This window comes from Rhinatrema bivittatum, chromosome 4 (genome assembly GCF_901001135.1).
Source record: "Rhinatrema bivittatum chromosome 4, aRhiBiv1.1, whole genome shotgun sequence".
Taxonomy (NCBI): domain Eukaryota; kingdom Metazoa; phylum Chordata; class Amphibia; order Gymnophiona; family Rhinatrematidae; genus Rhinatrema; species Rhinatrema bivittatum.
In genome coordinates this window covers 151,396,813-151,418,090 of record NC_042618.1, presented here as the reverse complement: position 1 = coordinate 151,418,090, position 21,278 = coordinate 151,396,813, and the positions used below count along the sequence as shown (strand labels likewise).

Below are 21,278 nucleotides of genomic sequence, written 5' to 3'. Positions count from 1 at the left end.
AGCTGTGCACACCTCACAGTACTCGGTGAGAGGGTGGCAGCAGCAATGGGCGATGCACGAGATCGGTATACAAAAAGTGCTGGCCTCCAAGTTTTGAACATAATTTGTAGGGTCGGCACAGTCAGGGAGAAACAGCAGCATAGGCTCTGCCCTTGAGCAAAGGAGAGATGGTGGCCTCCTATGTGGGAAGGAAAGAGAAGTACACAAAAGGGAGAGCAAGCTGTTAACTCTGGGAGTGGTGGGGGGGGTTCTGCTTCCTTCTGCCTGGTGGCCGCCGTCAGTGGTAAGTGGATCGCCATCATTAATACCCCCAGCTTTGTTCCCCCTCCGCTGGAAGGAGTCAAGGTGCTGGGAACGGAGAAATAGTCAGGGGAGAGGATGCTGTGAGGGGGATGTAGGAGGCACATTCTGGAAAAAAAAAGGGGAAGAAGGTAGGAGGCAGATGTGGAAGGGAGGCAGGGGTGGATGCCTGGGGAGGGGGAAAGGACTGTTCCATGATTCCTGGGTCCCTGGGGTAAAAATAAACCTCAGACCCTGCACTGTGCAGCTGCAGGCTCTTAAAGGAATATCACTCCCAACATGTCAGTATCAAAAAGATTTTATTTTTCTGGTTTCAGCAGCCAGCCTGAGCTGAAGGGAGGTATAGGCAGGGATATCATCCGCCCAGAGAAGGAGAGTTGCTGCCTACTACTGAAATGCAAGTGCACTAAGAAAGACACTGAGAGGGAGAAGTGGAGTTGAGGGAGAGCATGCTGAGGACAGGATGAGGAATTGAGAGATAGAGAGGTGGGAGAGAGAGATCCTGGTGGGGAATGAGTGGGAGGATTTTGAAACAGATTGGAGGAGATAAGTAGAAAGAGTGACTGATGGGGACAGGGTGAGGGGAATTGAGAGAGGGATTAGTGGAGACAGGGTGGGAAGGGGGATTGAGTGAGACTGGTGAGGATGAAGGGAAGTTTGAGAGCTTGCAAATGGCAGCTCTATTTGGAGGGGGAACCCTACTGCATTCCCTGCCACATACCTAGAAAAGCCATGAGTCTCTGGTTTCTTGGCTTGTGGTGGTTGAAAGGTTGGCCACTACTGCCATAATCTGTCTGTGACACGGTTGACAGACTTTGTTTCAGTTTTTTCTTGTCTCCTTTACATTTTCAAGTAAGATTTATATTTGCCACTTTGTATCTGTCAAGGTTTCAGGACTGGGGTACATCACCTGAGGAGCAGTACAGAACTGCAAGGCTGGATGCTGGGCAAGACTAGGGCCAATCTTCTACTCCTCCTCCCCCACAGGTTGAACCTTTGGATTCTGGGGGTCAGTACATCATGGTGAGTCTATGCAGGTGGGAGCAAAGATGTACAGACCAGAGCAAGGCTGGACAGGCTGGGTAGTTCTGGAGCAAGGCTTGGTACAGGAGCTGGACAAGGCAAGGCTTGATACAGGAATCGGGGGAGGCAAGGCTTGATACAGGAATCGGGGGAGGCAAGGCTTGATACAGGAATCGGGGGAGGCAAGGCTTGATACAGGAATCGGGGGAGGCAAGGCTTGATACAGGAGTTGTATATGCCATCAGGATTGGGGCTGCGATAGACAAAGACAAAGCAAAGTAATACGCACAGCAAGGGAGAGATACAAGCAAGGCAGGGATTAGTATTAGGTATAGGCTAAGGCCAGACAATATACAGGCAGGACCAAGCAAGGATACTAAGACTATGACTGGGCAGGACAGGATTAGACAAGACTGGAAAAGGACTAGACTCGATAAGGACTACATTAGACAAGATTGCGCACAAGACTACACTAGGACTAAACAAGACAACACAGAGCAATGAACACAAAGGTCCAAAAGCCACAAAGCTCTGGAATTTGTTGCCAGGGGATGTGGTTAGGGCAGTTACTGTAACTGGGTTTAAAAAAGGTTTGGATGAGTTCTTGGAGGAGAAGTCCATTAACTGCTATTAATCAAGATGACTTAGAGAATAGCCACTGTTATTACGTAGTAGCATGGGATCTACTTAATGTCTGGGTACTTGCCAGGTACTTATAACCTGGATTGGCCACTGTTGGATACAGGATGCTGGGCTTGATGGACCCTTGGTCTGATCCAGTATGGCAACTTCTTATGTTCTTATATGGAAGGTCTGTAGACTGCTAGGCATAAGGCCCGAAGGTCAGTAAGTAAGGAGAGACCTAGAGAGGCCACAGAACAAGTAGTAAGGTAAGGTCAGGCCTGAAGGCCACAGGATAAGGCAAGACCTAGAATAGACCACAGAGCAAGGTAAAAACTGAGAGCAGGCCCAAAGGCCACAGGGCAGGGTTCAAGGTAGCAGAAGGTCTGAGGACCACAAGGCAAGGAACAGGGAGCAAGAAGGCCCAAATGCCACAAGGCAAGGCAAGGCCTAGATAGGCCACAAGGCAAGGAACAAGAAGGCCCGGAAGCCACAAAGCAAGGCAAGGAATAGCGGCCAGCTCAAAGAGCCAAAGGTGATTTCCTAATGAGGCAAAGATACAATGGCAGGGCTGGGTTATATGGGGCAGACATTTAGGTGTGGTGCGAGTAGTGAGGAGAAGTTTGGCAAGGCTGGAGGCCAAGCTCACTGAGACCTCCTGGTGAAGCGGAGGCTGCAAGATAGGCTGATTCAGGAGGCCATTGTGGAGCTGGCTTGAACAGCTCTGGGCAGAGCTCACTGGAACCCTCTGCAGGTGAGAAGGCATCATAGTAGTCAGAATCAGGTTACGATGAGGCTGTGCAGCAGACGAAATCGTAACAGTATTCAATAAATGTTTTTTGGAGTTTAAAGATCAGTTTGTATCTAGTGTATGTTTATCTCCTTTTTCACTGCCTAGTAGGACATAGGGGCTCTGTTGGGATCAGTGGGGTAACTAAAAATCCCATTCTCCCTGGGTCCTTTTCTGGCAGGGGGAAAGTCTTTCAAGGCCCTTAAGCTTGTGGGATATATTCTGGTACCTCCGAGTGCAAAAAAAAGCTACATGACCACAAAAGGCTGCTCCAAAATAAATTAATTTATTGGGGTTCTTGATGCAAATGAACAGTTTGGTCTGATGATTCACTTTTGTCTAGTGTGATCCATACAAAAATCAAAATCCAAACACAGTCAATAGTTATATAGCTACAGAAGTCTGTTGCACTAGTGAATCCTTTCTCCAAACTCCCACGCAGTGTAGAGATTCTCCGAAACCTGAGACTTTCCCTGTATTGGTAATTGCTCAATAGTGTGCAGCCTTCTGTCTTTCAATAGATGGAACTGGAGAATTCTCCTGAACAGTTAGACTTGCTCCTGCTGACTCCGTTGAACAGTTGCTCTATTGTAGATTCTTCAGCCTAGAAGTCCTTCCTCTGACTTCAACTTGAAACTCCCCTTTTTGGAAAAGATTTGGTAATCTTCAGTGTAGGCAAAGTGGTATGGGATTACGTCCCTCTTCACTAATTGCCTCTGGTCCTCGTACTCTTGGGATCTTCACGGAGCCCAAGAAGACTCCCCAAATCCTGGAGGCCTGGGAATTCCACCCCTAGTCCAAGCCACCTTCCTGGGGTAGAAGACTGAAAGAAAAAACACAACTAAAATGGGCTCCTCAGTTTTATAGAAAGAGTTCTCCCTGCAAGACATCTCCCAGTGGGGAGTGTCTAATAACCACTACACCTTTGTCACTACATCATACTCCAGAGTCTGTGAAGACACCGATGTAATTAAGTAAGGGACAATTTTCTGACACATCTACATATGCATGAAGATTAACCAGAGATTGGCTATCTGTAGAGACATGCAGTGTAATGTGTTGCAAAGACCTTTATTTCTATGTATCCAAATGGACTGACATGGCAACTAGGGTTGCCAACTGGATCCATATTTTCAGGACAGTCTATTCCAGTCCTGGTTTTACCCCACTGCATGCAGGATCTTGTAGACTCGGTTTTCTATGGGAATGCAATAGAGAAGTTAGAACTGCATAGCCCTTCATACAATGGAGTAAAACCAGAACTGTTTCAACTTGTCCTGAAAATCTGAATCCAGTTGACAGCCCTAATGGCAATCTTACCACTTTATCTAATTGTCTTACTGAAATCTAAGTACACTGTATTCAGTACTTGTTCCTGGTCTAGTTCTTTGGTCACTTGCTCAAAGAAAGTTATCAGATTTTATTTTTTACTTGATTTCCTCTGTTCAAAGACATTGTCTTGGTTCCTGTAATTGCTAGATTCAAAATGCTTCACTGTGCTATCCTTTAGTAGTGACGCCAATAATTTGACCTACCCTGCGGCCACATTAACAGGCCTGTAGTTACCAAACCTTCGCCTTACTCCCACTTATGTGAAGAACAATATCTCCCAAAGTCTAGCCCTCTGGAACCACTTCTGTTCCTAAAGAATAATTGAACAGAACCTCTGATAACGTTCTTGTCTGCTTAGATGCTAAGGCAAGATACTTGAGTTAACAGGCACTTTGGAAATTGAATTATGAAGCAGATGGGAGGGTAGGGAGCCAAGTTATTAACTGTGCTGTGCAGAAGATATTCAAAATCCAACCTAACAATATCCGTATCCTAAAATGCCCGCTACAGTACAGCCCAGAGCTTTTGATATATTCCATTTGAAGTTATGATTTTGAAACTCCAGTGGAATTCATTTCAATCTCATTTGAGTGAAAGTTAAAGAGTAGTGTGCTGTCAATGATCAGTGCGCATGGCTGAAAATAAGTGAGGCTGGTTAACAATTTAAGTGTTTTAGAAACAAAAAGTTGCCAAATCTGTTTAAACGAGAAACACCCTCTTTCTTTGCCCTGAAGTTAACTATTTTTTTCCCATTGTACTCCCAAGAATTCCCAGATTGTAGCATGAGAGCAGGACATCTTTTTTTCCATACCCACTAGCTTGAGCGGAAATACTATAGCAGGAAATGTGTTTTGTCATCATGAAATTTGCCTTCTTACCATGAAGTACTGTGAAAAAGAGCAATCTTTTTTTAGTGTATCCGACTTCAGAATAGGCCATCACCGTACACAAGGAAAACTGTCTGCGCTCATATTCTGAAACTTTCTGCCAATAAATAAAAGCATTTTTTTTTTTAATAAACTAGGTCATGTACTCTGCCCATCTACATTAACAAGGCCACTATTTGTTAATAATAAAGCCACTCTTATTTTAGATTAAAGCTGCGCCAGTTAGCATCTAGCACACAGCACTACAGTTAACCCGTCAAAAGAATTTTGAAAGTTCTGTAATTCGATCCACATCTTGCTCTCAAGCAACAATGCAACATAACTCCAGAACATGTAAAATTGTAACTGTATAATGCTTGGCAGGGGAGACTCCAGTGATCTGTTCTTCATTTGTAAAACATTTCTATTAAGTAAACTAATTAACTGTGGCATTTTCATCCACAATCAGACCATGAAATCTGGCACGTTTAGCTGCAACCACCCAGCCCATGCAATTAGTACTTTTGTCTGTTACCAGAACTTGAGTGAGTATTGTCCTTGGACGAAAGGTCTCAGTTGTATTCTCCTCCCAATAGGCGTCCCGCTGCCTGTTGCACGGTCTAAAAGTCATATCTTTCAAGAAATCTTGGTTGGACGTTTAGGTTTTCTCCATACCATTTTAAAGGGTATCTCGCTGCCGTCATGAGCCATAATCCCATTGTCCGACAGCTGCTGCCAGCTCATTACAATAATGATGTTCGGAAGTGATTGGGAATCCTGCAGGGAATGACAAGCACATAGCAGTATGAATGAACACACACACAAAAAAAAAGCCAAAGTAAAGTCTGTCCTGTTTAGACAGACATTGGGGCTTGCGCAATAAAGTTTAAAGTGGACGCCAAGGGCCTCTTGTGCATACTAAAAAAAAAAAAATAACTTCTCTGCAGAAAGGCCTTAATGTGCTCGTTAAGACTGCCCCTCAGGAATGGTACAGAGAAGTTACGTTAGAGTTAGCGGGCCTTTGCACGTAAATGAGGGAGCATCGTGTGCAAGCAAGTCTTTACTGGGTCCACGGGAAATAGTGCGCTAGGCCGACCACACCTGCTGTTTTACGTGGGCTTGGTACAGCCCCAGTTGCCTTCTCCCTCCCTCTCACACAAGATGAAGAGGCTTAATGACTAGACGTCTGCCTCTCCTCCTGTCAACACATGTGATGATGGGGGGCTCAGTGGCCCCAGCCTCTGAACTCCAAGCCTCCCAAACACATTGCAGCCTGCAGGCAGGGGCCTGCTACTCTGCTGGTCCTTCTCCCTCCACTTGCCTTCCCTCCTCCTGGATCAAAGATGAATGGGCCTGCTAACCATGTGGGTAGTGTCCCTTTGACAATTAGAAGGCAAACAAAAGCAGGACAGACCAGTCGCCTTAGCCTGAAGATGTTTATTGGCACATATATTTAAACAGAGCCCAACTCTGGTCGAGTTTCGTGCAGCGGCTGCATCAGGGGCTTGTTTTAAAAAAAATGTTGCACCTTTTTTTTTTTTTAATCGGTATGAATCAATTTTGCTAGATGCAATTTTCTTTTTTATCACTAGATAAGTTTCCGGCAAGATTCAACTCCAAATATTGTGCTTTTTTTTCAATTCTGCCGTTCAAAAGATTTTGCACAGCAGAAAGTATCTCCACCATAGCTTATTTCTGTCCACAGGTGCAGCCGCTGTGCGAAACTCGGCCAGAGTTGGGCTCTGTTTAAATATATGTGCCAATAAATATCTTCAAGCTAAGGCAACTGGTCTGTCTTGCTTCTGTTTGCCTTCTGGCTTCGACAGACCGTCTTCCGGTCTGCTTTGTGGGGCCATCCCTTTGCTGTTTGTTCTGGGGGAAAATAGCATGCATAGATCTGAAAATCAAATGTACTTGCACCCGTTTCCTCCACAAACCTAAACCCATGCTTGGGAATGCTTCTTTTTAACCCAGCTACGTGTGTGCACACTGTGAAAGATGAGAAAAGGAGGGTCACATTTTAGCCAAGCCGATCTCCCCGGTTAAATAGCTTTGAAAATTGGCCTCTACATATCATACCACATTTTGTTTTTAATAATAATGTTTGTAAGTTGCCATGAGAATAAATTGTAGGGATGCTATACCATAGGAGTAGACAGATTTGTGTTGTGTGTGTGTGCGTGTGAGGACTAGGATCAGTGTTCTTGGGTTAGCTGAGGGGGTGGGGGGGAGAACAGGGTAGCAGTTGAGTGCATTTTGACTTGGGATGGGGCTCTAGGCATTGTGGCCTAGCCGTATGATTGTTGGATGTGCCCTAAAAGAAATTCTGTTTCTGTCAAGCGTGGGGTTTTATTCCTGTTTATAAAACTGTCATTGAGCTCCAGACAGCCTTCTAAAGATAATATAATATCAGAACAAGCATCAGACAGATGTCTGGAAATCACCAGCAGCTCCATCGGACAGCTTCTGGTTCCCGACATGGCTTTAATTCTGGCTCGCATCAGGCTGTAATCTGATGGCGGAATCGCAAATACTTCTGGGTGTAATGGGGGGGGCCAGGACGTTTTCCTGAATAGTGCTGCCATTCACTTACCTCGCAGACAGATGTTCAAGGCAGTTACTGTGGGGTATGTTGTGGGGTTTTTTTTGTTTTTTTAATCTTAGTGCCCTTCTGTTTTTCCCTCTTAGGGGTAACATGTCTTCTGATATGACTTGTGATGGCAAATCAGTTTATCTGGTGTTTCTTTCTCATGCTTTAATCTTCTATACCGCCCTCCTCAGCAGTGGATTCTCTCCCTTCTTTTACATCCAGGACATAACAATGACTATTAATCCTTTAGAAACTTGTGCTATTGAAAAAAACATTGTAGCCTTTGCATGGCAGCTCAGTGGCAATGCTGTGCACTACCGTGTGGAAGGTCCCTGGTTTGATTTCCAAGACAGGTCTTCTGCTTTCTGGGTTGGCTGGGGATGCTGTAGACGGTGAGTGCAAGGATATTAGGCACCCTAGGTGAACCTTACAGGCTTGTAGCCCCCACCCCCACCCATTGTGCCCTCCCCACACACAATAAAAATAATAATATATTTGAAAAAAACAGATTTTACAGATATTCAAAGTTCAGTCTTTTGCGGTAAAAATATCACAACATGTATATTTACATGCACTACTCTCGTGCCAACTAGAAAACCCTGCAAAATATACACTTGCAGCCTATATGGCACTCAGCCTATTGTAACACATGTTGGGTGTGGGCTTGGCCCTTATAAAAGCCATGAGTAAACTGAATTTCAATTACAATATAGTAAACCTTCCATGCTAAAACAGCACTAATTACTAGCACTCAAACAGTAGCAACCCTACCTATGAAACACTACAAATATTATACCAGGCCCTAAAACACCCTAAAACACCCTAAAACCAAATATTATACCAGGCCCTAAAACACCCTAAAACCAGAACAAGCCTACACAGAAACTACATGCCCGCAGAATACCCCACAGAATAAAGAGACCATAAAGAATAAATAGAAATGTACAAACAAAAAGTGAACTGGAAACCGCAAGAAGCCAGACTCTATAAGAAGTGCAACAATGGTGAAACAGAAACATCAGTCCTCATAAAACATAAAAAAAAATGTCAATAATAGTAGTAAAATTATACTAATAAGAATAAATATTTTGAAACAGCTGACAAATATAATAACATCCAGTAATTAAAAACTCATTGTCACACTTCAGGGAGGTGAGCCCTTGGGCCACTGTCAGATTGGTGCAGCCTGGTTCATGCAAGCATAGACCAGGCTCTGACAGACAGCAGCTTTGCTATTACAAGCTGCAGTCAGAGCAGACAGAGTCTAGGCAGAGACAAGGAGCAGGCTGAGATCAGGGCTGGCAGAGTTCAGGTAGAGTCATAGGCAGTATGATCACAGCCAGCAGAATTCAAAGATGAAAGCAAGCTATGGTCAGGGATGGCAGAAGTCAGACAAAGATGAAGGCTGGCAGAGTTCAGGCAGAGCAATGTGGAAGGTCAGGCCAATTCAGGAATGAGAGAACAATCCAAATGCAAGGACAAGCAGAGCAGAGTAAATAAAGCTGGGAGTGGGACTGGGACAGTAATCCAAAAGGACCTATTGCTGAGTCACTGGTTCACTACTCTGAGCTCTCTTATATCCAGGGAGAGCGGTGATGTCATCAGCTGGCGCCCACAGGAAGTTCTGAATTCAGTGCCCATGAACACTCAGGAACTGCAGGCTAGCCAGAGCTACTGGAGCTATGTCAGAGGATCCTGTGGTCAGGGGGCACTGCTGGAGAGGTAAGGAATGTTACACGCATATAAAAATTTGCTAAAAAGGTAGATACATCAAATAACACCTAATAATTAAAACTAAAAAGAATAAACAATTCCCCTGCTCTCCATATCTGAGAACTTTTGATTTTCAGATGCCCTGAGATTGCCATGGATTAGTAAGAGGAGAGAGGGGAAGGGTTATTGCACACAAACTTTTGAAAGCAGACAAAAATAAGGAGCACTATACAATAGGGATGTGAATCGGGCTTCGGATGATTGAAAATATCGTCGATATTTTCAAAATCGTCAGAAATCAGGGGCTCCCCCAAAACGATAGGAAAACCCCACGATATTGTTCGTGGGGGTTCTCTTATCGTTTTGGGGGAGGGCGGGAAAAACGGCACACAAAGATAACCCCTAAACCCACCCCGACCCTTTAAAACTAATCCCTTAGCTTCCCTCACCCTCCCGACCCCTCCAAAAACATTTTACAGGTACCTGCTGGTCCAGTGGGGATCCCGGGAGTGATTTCCCGCTCTCTGGCCGTCGGCTGCCACTAATAAAAATGGCACCGATGGCCTTTGCCCTTACCATGTGACAGGGTATCCGTGCCATTGGCCGGCCCCTGTCACATGGTAGGAGCACTGGATGGCCCGCGCCATTTTTAAAGATGGCGCCAGCCATCCAGTGCTCCCTCCATGTGACAGGGGCCGGCCAATGGCACGGATACCCTGTCACATGGTAAGGGCAAAGGCCATCGGCGCCATTTTTATTAGTGGCAGCCGACGGCCCGAGAGCGGGAGATCACTCCCGGGACCCCCACTGGACCAGCAGGTACCTGTAAAATGTTTTTGGAGGGGTCGGGAGGGTGGGGGAAGCTAAGGGATTAGTTTTAAAGGGTCAGGGTGGGTTTTTTGTTTATTGGCTCGGGCGCAGCCGATAAACAAAACCGCGATCGGGACGGACGAAAAAAACCCCACGATGTGAATTGGAACCGGAATCCGATCCGATTCCGGTTCCGATTCACATCTCTACTATACAAACCTACATCACAATTAAGTGAAACAAAATCAAGTAACAATTTCCTACCTCCAAATTACAAATACTTTTTTTTTTTATTAGCAATTTTTAAGGTAATCTGCTGCCTGAGGCTATGGATGAGATGGCACCCCTGCCCCCCCCTCCCTTTTCCACACACATCCATACATGCATACACACATACACACTCATTCATTTCTCTCCCTCTTTCATACACACATGGACTCTCATTGTCTCTTCTCTCCTCTCACTCCCCCAAACACCTTCACACATGCTCTCTCTCACCTCCCCCAAGCACCCTCACACATGCTCTTTCTCACCTCCCCCAAGCACTTTCACACATGCTCTCTCACCTCCGCCAAGCACCCTCATACATTCTCTCTCTCACATCCCCCAAGCACTTTCACACATGCTCTCTCACCCCCCCCCCCCCAAGGCTCACAATCTCTCTCTCTCTCACACACACACACCCCTCTACACACACTCACTCTTACTGGGGCCGTCATCTTTGCTGCAAGTGGGACGAGCTCTGCTCGCGGCACTCTGGGATCTCCTCCATCTTTGCCATTTTCCTCGCAGAATTTCCCTCTAGCAATTCATCATGTCCACTTTGTCACTGCAACCCAGGAAATAATATCTCTGGTTTTCAGCTATAACTCCCCTTCCCCCTATTCCTGTGCAGATGGGGGGTAATTTAAAGTTAACATAGCAAGAAAACGACTTCTGTTTGCTTCAAAGGAAAGAATTTGCATCGGCACCTCTCTATCTAATCAATAAAAAAGGACTGCAAATTGGTCCACATGTCACCATCTATCTTTTGAAATAGTTTTAATGTGCTTCCCTGGCTTTTTGGACTTAAAAAAAGGAAGGAGAGCTAACAGAAGCTATCTCCTTTGTGATTCAATTTATCTTCTACAGCTTTGTAACATATTTAGTAACATAGTAATGACAACAGATAAAGACCAAATGGTCCATCCAGTCTGCCCAGCAAGCTTCCTATGGTGAAACTGCCGCTCCATGTGGGTTACCCCCATGATTCTGTTAAGAGTGGTAACTACCGCTCCATGCAAGTTACCCCCAGGCCCACTACCCCCATGCCTCTTTTCATTCATTCCCATCCTCTAGCCTTTAGTGATCCACAGTGTTTATCTCATGGCCCTTTGAAATCCTTCACGATTTTAGTCTTCACCACTTCCTCCGGAAGGACATTCCAGACATCCACCATCCTCTCCATGAAGAAATATTTTATGACATTGGTTCTAAGTCTTCCTCCCTGGAGTTTCAAATTGTTACCCCTAGACTACTAAATTGTTTCCAATGGAAAAGATTTGTTGTTGATCATGGATCATTAAAACCTTTCAAGTGTCTGAAGGTCCATATATCACCCCTGCTCCTCTTCTCCAAGGTATACATATTCAGGTTCTTCAACCTTTCTTTTTAAGGTATTTGATGGAGACCATCCACTATTTTGGTTGCCCTTCTCTGGACCGCCTCCATCCTGTATCTGTCCTTTTTGAGATACAGTCTCCAGAACTGACACAGTAATCGAGGTGAGGCCTCACCAAGGACCTGTACAAGGGAATTATCACTTCCCTTTTCTTACTAGATATTCCTCTCTCTATGCAGTCCAGCATTCTTCTAGTTTTAGCTATCGCCCTGTCACAATGCTTTGCCAACTTCAGGTCATTAGACACTATCACCCCAAGGTCTCTCTCCTGTTCCGTGCTCATCAGCCCTTCACCCCCCAACACATACAGTTATTTAGGATGCTCTGTATTTATTGGCATTGAATCTCAGCTGCCATATCTTCGACCACTCTTCCAGCTTCCTTAAATCCTGCCTCATTCTCTCTACTCCTTCCAGCGTGTCCACTCTGTTGCAGATCTTAGTATCATCCGCAAATAGAGACATTTTACCTTCTATCCCTTCCGCAATGTTGCTCACAAAGATATTGAACAGAACCGGTCCCAACACTGATCCCTGTGGCACTCCACTTAATACCATTCTCTCTTCAGAGTAGGTTCCATTTACCATCACACGTTGTCTTCTATCCGTCAACCAGTTTGTAATCCACGCCACCGCCTTGGAGCTCACGCCTAAGCTTCTTATTTTGCTGATGAGTCTTCTAAGTGGGACCGTATCAAAAGCTTTACTAAAATCCAAGTAAATTACATCAAGCACTCTTCCCTGATCCAGTTCTCTAGTCACCCAATCAAAGAAATCAATCAGATTCTTCTGACAGGACCTTCCCCTGGTGAATCCATGCTGCCTCTGATCGAGCAACCCACTGGATTGTAGATAGTTCATTATCCTTTCCTTCATCAGAGTCTCCTTTAATTTTCCCACCACTGAGGGGTTGCTAACCATCCTGAAGTTTCCAGCCTCTCCTCTGCTCCCATTCTTGTGGAGTAGGACCACCACTGCTCTTCTCCAGTCACTTGGCACCACACCCTTATCCAGGGAACTATTGAACAGGTGACACAGTGGACCCGCCAGCACATCTCTGACCTCCCTCAGTATTCTGGGATGAACCTCATCAGCCCCCATGGCTTTGCCCACTTTCAGTTTTCCTAGCTCTTCCCATACATTCTCTTCCGTAAATAGAGTTTCGTCTACTCCACCTCCTTCTACCTTTGTCGGTTACTGACCAGCGCTTGCTGGGCTGGGACTTGCCTTCAGCCTTCCTTGCCATCGCAGTGCCCAGGAAGCAATGATTGAACCTCCGCCCCCGCAGCTTCTGTGTGGTGTCTCCATGTGTTCCTGCATGGCCCAGCCTCTGCCAAGCACTGCCAGCTCCCACTCCCCCGATCTGCCTTCTGTGAATCTGCATGCAGGATCGTTTGCTTCTGCCTAGACTGGAGATTGCCGCTCTCCATCGTTTCCAGTTGAGGCAGGCGCAATCTGCACTGGGGGGAATTCCCCCAGGACTATCCATTGGAGGCCCGTGGCTCCTTTGTTGTTTTGGTGGCAGGGTGAGGGTGGCCACTAGTGGAGTTTGGGGGGGGGGGGAGCAGTTTTGCCGCTTCCAAATTTTGCTGCCTGAAGTGGTCACCTCACCCTGCCTCTTTATGGAACCACCCCTGGTGAGGAAACATGCTCTTGTTTGTCAAAATGGCATCAAACATGGTTCTTAAAGAGATCCACTTTTTATGATCAAAAAGCTACTACACCTTGTCATCATTTGCCAGTTAATTTCTTTCTCTTTCTATTGCTTATTTATATGTGTTAAAGAACTTATCACTCTAACAATGTTGCCTTCACACAAACTGCGAAAATACCATCCATCAGTCTTCAGTTCTATGCACAAAATGTACAAAATTATTCTACATAGCTTCAAGATATCTTTTATGGAATACTCTTAAATATAAAGTACTGATCCTGACATTGATGTTTCGATAAGAGTCTGCCTCAGAGGACCTGCAGGAAAAAATACTGACACAAACTTTCTCCTCTCACTCATTTACACACACACTGCCTCTCTCTCTCTCTCACACACACATGATCAATTACACATAGACCCTGCCTCTCACACACAGAGGCCAATGCGATATGGACGCGCTAAAAATGTGCGTCCAAACTGGGTGCAAGTTTGGGTTTTTTTTGTAATTAAAGGTTTTTTATTAAGCCAAACAACTTATCATATAAACCATACAAGGCACATTCAGAGAACAACTAAACAGAACCAGGCGCTGTAACTTTGTACAAATGCAATCTACAGAACTAGTAGGACAGCAATAGAAAAGACAATGAAACATAATGCACAAAGAAGGTTTACAACCTAGCAATTGTACCATTTGTTTTAGGAGTACATAATCCCCCCTCCCCCCCAATGCCTCATTTATACACTGCATATAAGGAAACAATCATAGAGCGTTGCTCTAGAGAACAAGTACAGATCACACAAAAGCAGTCAAATATTAGTTAGGCTGCCCTTCAAAAAATGGTGTAATGGGAATGATGGATATCGGCGAAACCTAGTTACCAGAGGTCATAGAAGAAAACCACAGTTGATAGGGTTGCCAGATCAGGTCAAAGCGAGAAACTCTCTTGTGCTTATAAGCTGTAATTTTTGATAAAAAAAACCCTTTTTGCACCTTTTGTTGTATAACTGCTTTTGTGGGGACCCTGGGGGATTTCCACAGACGTGCAATTTCGCAACGACTGGCAGTTAAGATAAAATGTGCCAATCGGTTATGATCCTCCGAAAGCCCTGGAAATTTTATATCTAATAATGTCTGTGCAGATGTAAGAGAGGGCAGCCCAGGGAACAAATCACTCATCCACTGAAATACGTCACACCAGAGCGTCTGCAGCTTAGGACAGTCCCACCACGTATGGTAGTAAGTACCCTCCTCCCTACAGGACCGCCAGCAGGTGTCTGGGTAATGAGGTGTAAACGTATGCAATTGAGAAGGACTCACATACCAACGATAAAGTACCTTATAAGAATTCTCAATAAGCGAGGCCGCTATATGTCCTCTGCCTATAGTTTGAAAAATAGACTTCCAGACCCGGGGAGCCCAGTCTACCTGAAGATCTTTTTCCCATGTCTTCTGAAAATTATAGGTAGGCACATCCTGGGATAATAATAATTGGTATATCTGAGACACAACCTTTGTGCAACCATTGGCCTTCTCACACAACTTTTCAAAGTCGGACTTCCCCAAGGTGAGGTGCAAAGCTGGCCTGAGCTGGCCTGAGCAAAATGAGTTAATTGTAAATATGGGTACAAAGCAGAAGCAGGCAACGAGTAAGCCCGCTGAAGATCCGTAAATGGGCGCATTGCATTTTGACCCCCAAACATGCCCCCAGTGTCGAATGCCCCACCGCCTCCATACTAAGAAAGCCAAACTCTCAAAGCCAGGGCAGAATGCTTTATTAGTAAATAAACTGGTGCAAGCATGAAATTCCCTGCTACCCACCAAAGCAGGTCTATGACGCTGCCATAATTGTAACAACATAAGTGTGGAGGGAGGAAGCACCAAATTCGGCTCCACTAACCAGGTTTTTCTGGGTTGCCAGATAAGACTACTAAGTGGCGCAAGTTTTTTTTAACGTGCTCAAAGTCACCTCTCCTGGGTGCCTGATGGAATAAGCAAATGAGTTGCTGCATTATAAATATCACACTAGGGATAAATTGTGCATCCCTAGCGTGACCATGGCAGGGGGCATCCAGGAGATGTGGCTGTGCGCAGGGTAGGAAAATGGATGCTCAATTTACAAGGGTCCATTTTTTCCTGCAGCAGCTATTTTACCGGCACAATCTACACAGCCCGAATATTGTGGCCGTGTATTGTGCACCCTGAAATTTGTTTTTGGCAAGCCTTTTTTTTTTTTTTTGCATGGTGCTGCTTTCTGTGGTTCTTCCTACTTAGCATTGCGACGATACTAAGGAGGAACCACAGAAAAGCAGTTTTTTTGTTTTACACCTGCTCCAGGCAGGCTTAAAATTTTACAGGTTAAAAAGTGAGCCTTGGGCGCATGGGGATTTTTTGCATTTCGGGGTAATAGCTAATAGCCTCGTCTACATGGCATTTACATGTGCTGAGCGCTAATAGCAATGACTTTGTTTGGATGCACGTTTTGGACACGCTGATCCTCTTATTGCATCAGTGGTTATGGATGTGCAATCAAAACATGTGTCAAACTGCTCATTAAGTTGTGCGCTAGGCTGGGCACACTTTATTGCATTGGTCTGACAGACGCATACATACGCTCAACCACACACATGCACTGTCTCTCTTTCATAGACACATATTCAATCACAAACACACACACACACATACACACTGCCTCTCTGTCACACTAACATACTGCCTCTTTCTCACACACAGACACATACTCAATCACACATATACACACTGCTTCTCTCTCACAGACACAGGCATTCAGTCACACACACACACACACACACACACACACTCTGTCTCTCGCTCACTCACTCACTTGTTCTCCCCGCTGGAAGCATTAGTTGTAGCAGCAGCTTCCTCCAGCCCTGACCGCCAACATGACTCTTCCTGCTTCTCTCCATTGCCTGTGCAATGCTGCTCCTTCTCCTTCTGACAGCCCTGCAGCAGCTGCTCCAACCTACTTCTGCTCAGATGTCATCCTCTTGCTCCAGCTCCTGACAGGGTTAGGGTTAGGGTTAGGGTTGCTTCCACTCCAGACAGCTGCAGAGCCCTGCTCCTCCTCAGACTGTCTGGTCCTGCTGCTCCCAATCGCCACAATCTAGCTCTAGCTGATGGCTACTATACTCCCGCTGCTCCTTCTGGCTGCAGCAAGCTCCTCCTTCCCACCCCTACAGTCCACCACTTCCTCTTCCAGGCTACGGGGCTGGAAAGGAATAGATGCCATCACTGTGGCACTCTTGGCACCTACCTAATTCACCTAGTGCTTCCACCAGCCCTGGCTGCAGAAGCACTGTTCATAACCTCTGTGAGGAAGAGATCATTTGGGATGTGCATTCGTTTGCAACAAAATTGCAAATAGAGATGATATTTCCTATTTCGTTGCGTTTCAGGGGGTCGATGAAACGATAGGAAAACCCATGAAATTTCGTGTGGTTTTCTTATTGTTTTTGGGGGGGGGGGGGAGAAAGGCACATAAAAAAAACAAACAAACCCCCAAACCTACACAACCCTTCAAATTTAAGTAATTGCAACCCCCAACCTTCTGACCCCCCCCAAGACTTGCCGATAGTCCCTGGTTGTCCAGCGGGTCCCGGGAGTGATCCCCCCCATCTCAGGCCATCGGCTGCCATGAATCAAAATGGCGCCGGTGGCTCTTTGCCCTTACCATGTGACAGGGGCTACCGGTGCCATTGGTTGGCCCCTGTCACATGGTAGGAGCAATGGATGGCCCGTGCCATTTTTTAAGATGGCGCCAGCCATCCATTGCTCCAGCCATGTGACAGGGGCCGACCAATGGCACCGGTAGCCCCTGTCACATGGAAAGGGCAAAGGGCAATCGGCGCCATTTTGATTACTGGCAGCCAATGGCCCGAGGGGGGAGATCACTCCGGGACCCTCACTGGACCACCAGGGACTTTCAGCAAGTTTTGGGGGGGGGGTCGGGAGGGTGGGGAGGTTGTAATTAATTACATTTGAAGGGTTGAGGTGGGCTTGTGATTTTCGTTTTGGGGCAGCCAAAAAAAATTGGCCCGAACCGCGGGAAAATGAAATTTCGTGCGGCGGGCTGATAATGAAGGCTGAACCAAAAGGTTCGGCCGAATCACATCTCTAAAGATCATAGTTATTGCTTAAGGTTGACACCCAGTGCTTGGATTCAAGAGCCTTGACTGCGGGGTTCCAGAAGGAACCCTGGTTCAAGGCCACTGGCCCAGGAATGTCACTGCAATGACTAGACTAGGTATGCTAGGGATGGGAAGGGTGGCATATTAAAGAGAGAGAGAGAGCTGGGAGGAGAGTGAAGGAGAAAGAGCTTAGGCAGAGGAAGGAAGGAGGGAAAGAGCTGGAGGGGTTTTTGAGCCTCGTGGGGTGAAGGAGGGAAAGAATTTTTATGGGAATTGAGCCTGGTTGATGGTGGTGGAGGGGAAACTGAGCAGGGAGAGAGTGAGAGAAAGGTGGGAATTTGAGGGGGTTTCAACCTGAGGGGAAAGAAGGGAGAAAGAGCGTGGGGAAGAGAGGGAGCTGGGGGGATGACAGGGTGGTAGGAGTTACTTGTGGAATTGAACGAGCAAAAATAATCATGCTCTATATTTGAAAAAGGCATCTGAGAGGCCTTGTAGGGTTTCATAGAACTCAAATGAATTCCCTTTGTGTCATGTTATGTCAGTTCCCACTCTCCATTGTTTAATACATTTTAAGGGTCATTACAATATGCATTAAACTCTTTATCTCTTTTTGGACATGCAAAGTTGCTCTCCTAATGTCAACAATAGATCAAAGGAAGCTCATTGAGCAGTCTCACATCATCACATCACTTCAAATATACAGAAAGAAGATAAAACACCTGCCCATGCTTTTAATCACCACTCAGCCTCATTTAAGTATGCTAAACACTTTTATGCTCCTATCCTGTAAAAGAGAGGACATGCAAAAGGGGATTAGCAAAAAGTAAACTGTTGACTTGAAAATCAATTCTACTATTTACCAATAAACATCAAACAAAAATTCAGTGTCATTTTTTTAGAAGGGAAGAGAAAGGGGAGGGAGAAGTTTTGGAGCAGATGAATAGGGTTAATGCTGCCATCTCTGTGGGACAATAGAAGGAACATGGAGTCCAATTAATGATTTCTTCTACTTTATCTTACAAGCACTTTGTCTTCTAGTCTTTCTCATGAACAATATATGTATAGAACTGAACAATATAAAGCAGATAACTCTTGAAAATATCAATCAATGAATAAGAGACATAAAGTACAAACTTTCAAACAAAAAATTATATTACAACATTAAACTTCTATGGTAAACCCATTAAAAGAACATGGCATCAGATCGCATTAGATCAGGGCTTTGCAAACCTTTAGCCGATATGACCCCATTTTAGCACTCGAAAATTCAAATGACCCAAGAGGATTGCCTAAACAAATTAGCAGAGGTATGAGCCTCCTCCAATAATCACTCCACTCTCACCCTCACCACACTCCAGTTGATCCTCTCTCTCAACCTCCACCCCTCCAGAGGTTGTTCTCTCTTATCCCTCTTCCCTGGACCCCCTCTGCCCTTTCAGCTGATCCTCTCTTAAATCCCCCAGCTCCTTTCATCTCCCCAGCTCACAGCCTCTAACCCTTTTTGCATCCTCCCAACTGATCCTCTCTCACTAGGCCTTTATAACTATGAATTGAACCTGTCATCCCCTCCCTCTCACCCCATCCCCTTCCCCATTCATCCCCCATCCCTTCTATAACATTCCAACTTGTCCTAATAATATTGTAGGACTGCCACAGGCTAAGCTCAAAGAAATATGAGCTGCCCAAAATATAGGTCTGCTTTAATATATTTTTTAGAATTTTTTGTTGCAGATGAATTGATAACTCTTATTTGTTCAGTTCTATGGCATATACAGTAAGTTCATATCAAAAGCAATAACTTAGCTTATAACTCCACCATAGCAATCACTCTGACAAGGATCCTTGTTTCGAGCAATGTCTGCATCAGGGGGCTTGTATCATTCTTAGTACTGCTCATTGAAAGTCAAGTCTTTTTGGCATTTGAATCAACGCTGTAAAATATGGAGGCAACAGGAAGGATTTAAGGCAGAACAGGAAATGACATAAAACAAAATAAACCTATATGGCATCAATGGCGTTTAGATCAAGGAATACCAATTAATAATTTCATTAATACCACAAGGAGTTACTGAACCCAAATAAAAAATCAAGAACTGTTCCCTTTTATTAAGAAGTGCCTGTAGATCACGCCCTCTTCTAGGTAATTGAAATTGTTCCAGTACAATCCATCTTAAATCAGTAAAACTGTGAGAAAATTGATGAAAATGAGCAACTATAGAGCCTGTGATTTTTAGCTGTATTTATACAGTTTCTGTGCTCAACAAGTCTAATCCTAATGGTTGTTTTTGTCCATCCAAGGTAAATAAGATCACATGGACATAGTATCAAATAAATCATTGAGAAAGACAGCTTGTACTCAAGCAGAGAACTAATTTTTGACATGAGGTAGGATGCTGCCACTGAAAGCTTGTTAAAGACAAAGGGCACATATCACAATTCCCACACGGAAAATGTCCAGGTGCCAAATACTCTATATCGGCTCTATTGGAGGACTCCAGGTCAGAATGGACCCCGATATCACGGATGTTACGACAACTTAAAAACAAAATTCTTGGGAAAGTATTAAAAATATCATGTAAGGCCAATACTGGCCAATGCATCTATAGAATATTCACAATGGGCAGATTTTATACCCTGCGCGCGTGGCCTACATTGGTGCATGCTACCCGGTGTGCACAAATGTACGCCCAATTTTATAACATGCACACGCAGCCGCGCGCATGTTATAAAATCCGGGGTCCGTGCGCGCAAGGGGGTGCACACTTCTGCACCTTGCGCACGCCAAGCCCTAAGGGAGCCCCGATGGCTTTCCCCGTTCCCTCTGAGGCCGCTCTGAAATCGGAGCAGCCTCTGAGGGAACTTTCCTTCCACTCCCCCCACCTTCCCCTCCCTTCCCCTATCTAACCCATCCCCCAGCCCTACCTAAATCCCCCCCCTACCTTTTTTTCAGGTGTACCTTTTTTTTCAGTCGTAACTTGCACGTGCCAGCCAGCTGCCGTCGCACCATCCCCTGGCACGGCCACTGTGCCGGAGGACTCGCAACCGCCCCCAGACCGGCGCCCTGCCCCCGGCCCCGCCCCTTCCCGCCCTTTTTTCAAAGCCCCAGGACATATGCGCGTCCCAGGGCTTGTGTCCTTCGTCGAGCCTATGCAAAATAGGCTCGGCGCGCAGGATCAGGTTTTCGGGGTAATGCGCGTAAGTTATGCACGTATGTTACGCACGTAACCCTTTGAAAATCTGCCCCAATATCCTTTGTACAGTCTGTGTAATGTATCTCCACTTGGTATCAGAAGATCCTCTTATGGTGCCGCTATATTGATGATATATTCTTTATCTGGACGTCAACTGTGGAATATTATTTATTTATTTATTTATTTATTTATTTATTTATAACTTTTTATACCGAAGTTCAATTAACAGAGATAATTATCAATCCGGTTTACATTACAACCAAACATTGACAGTAAGAAAAGTTGTCTTACATAGAACAAGGGAAGAGATAACTTGGGCGAAACTTAAACAAATTGGTATATCAGGGAACTTAGACAAATAGGTAAGTCATGGAGAGGGAGGAGTGGCATGAAAGAAGGGGGTGTGGAAGGAAAGGGGTTATTACAATTTTAACGGGGTCAGGAGCAAAAAATAGCAAGCTGGGGCGATGAGGAAGATGAATTTAGGAACCTAAGCTTGGGATGATAAGTTCCATGATGAAGTGGTGCTCGGCGAGAGGTTATGGAAAAGCTTGTCTACTATATCTACTAGAGTTTT

General features: G+C 45.2%; 1 protein-coding gene across 3 annotated transcripts in view; it reads left to right on the top strand.

The window, feature by feature from the left end:
- The window catches only part of SLC25A21 (solute carrier family 25 member 21), an 847,107-nt gene that overhangs the window by 146,821 nt on the left and 679,008 nt on the right, over positions 1-21,278 (top strand). The gene's annotated exons all lie outside the window — the stretch shown is intronic.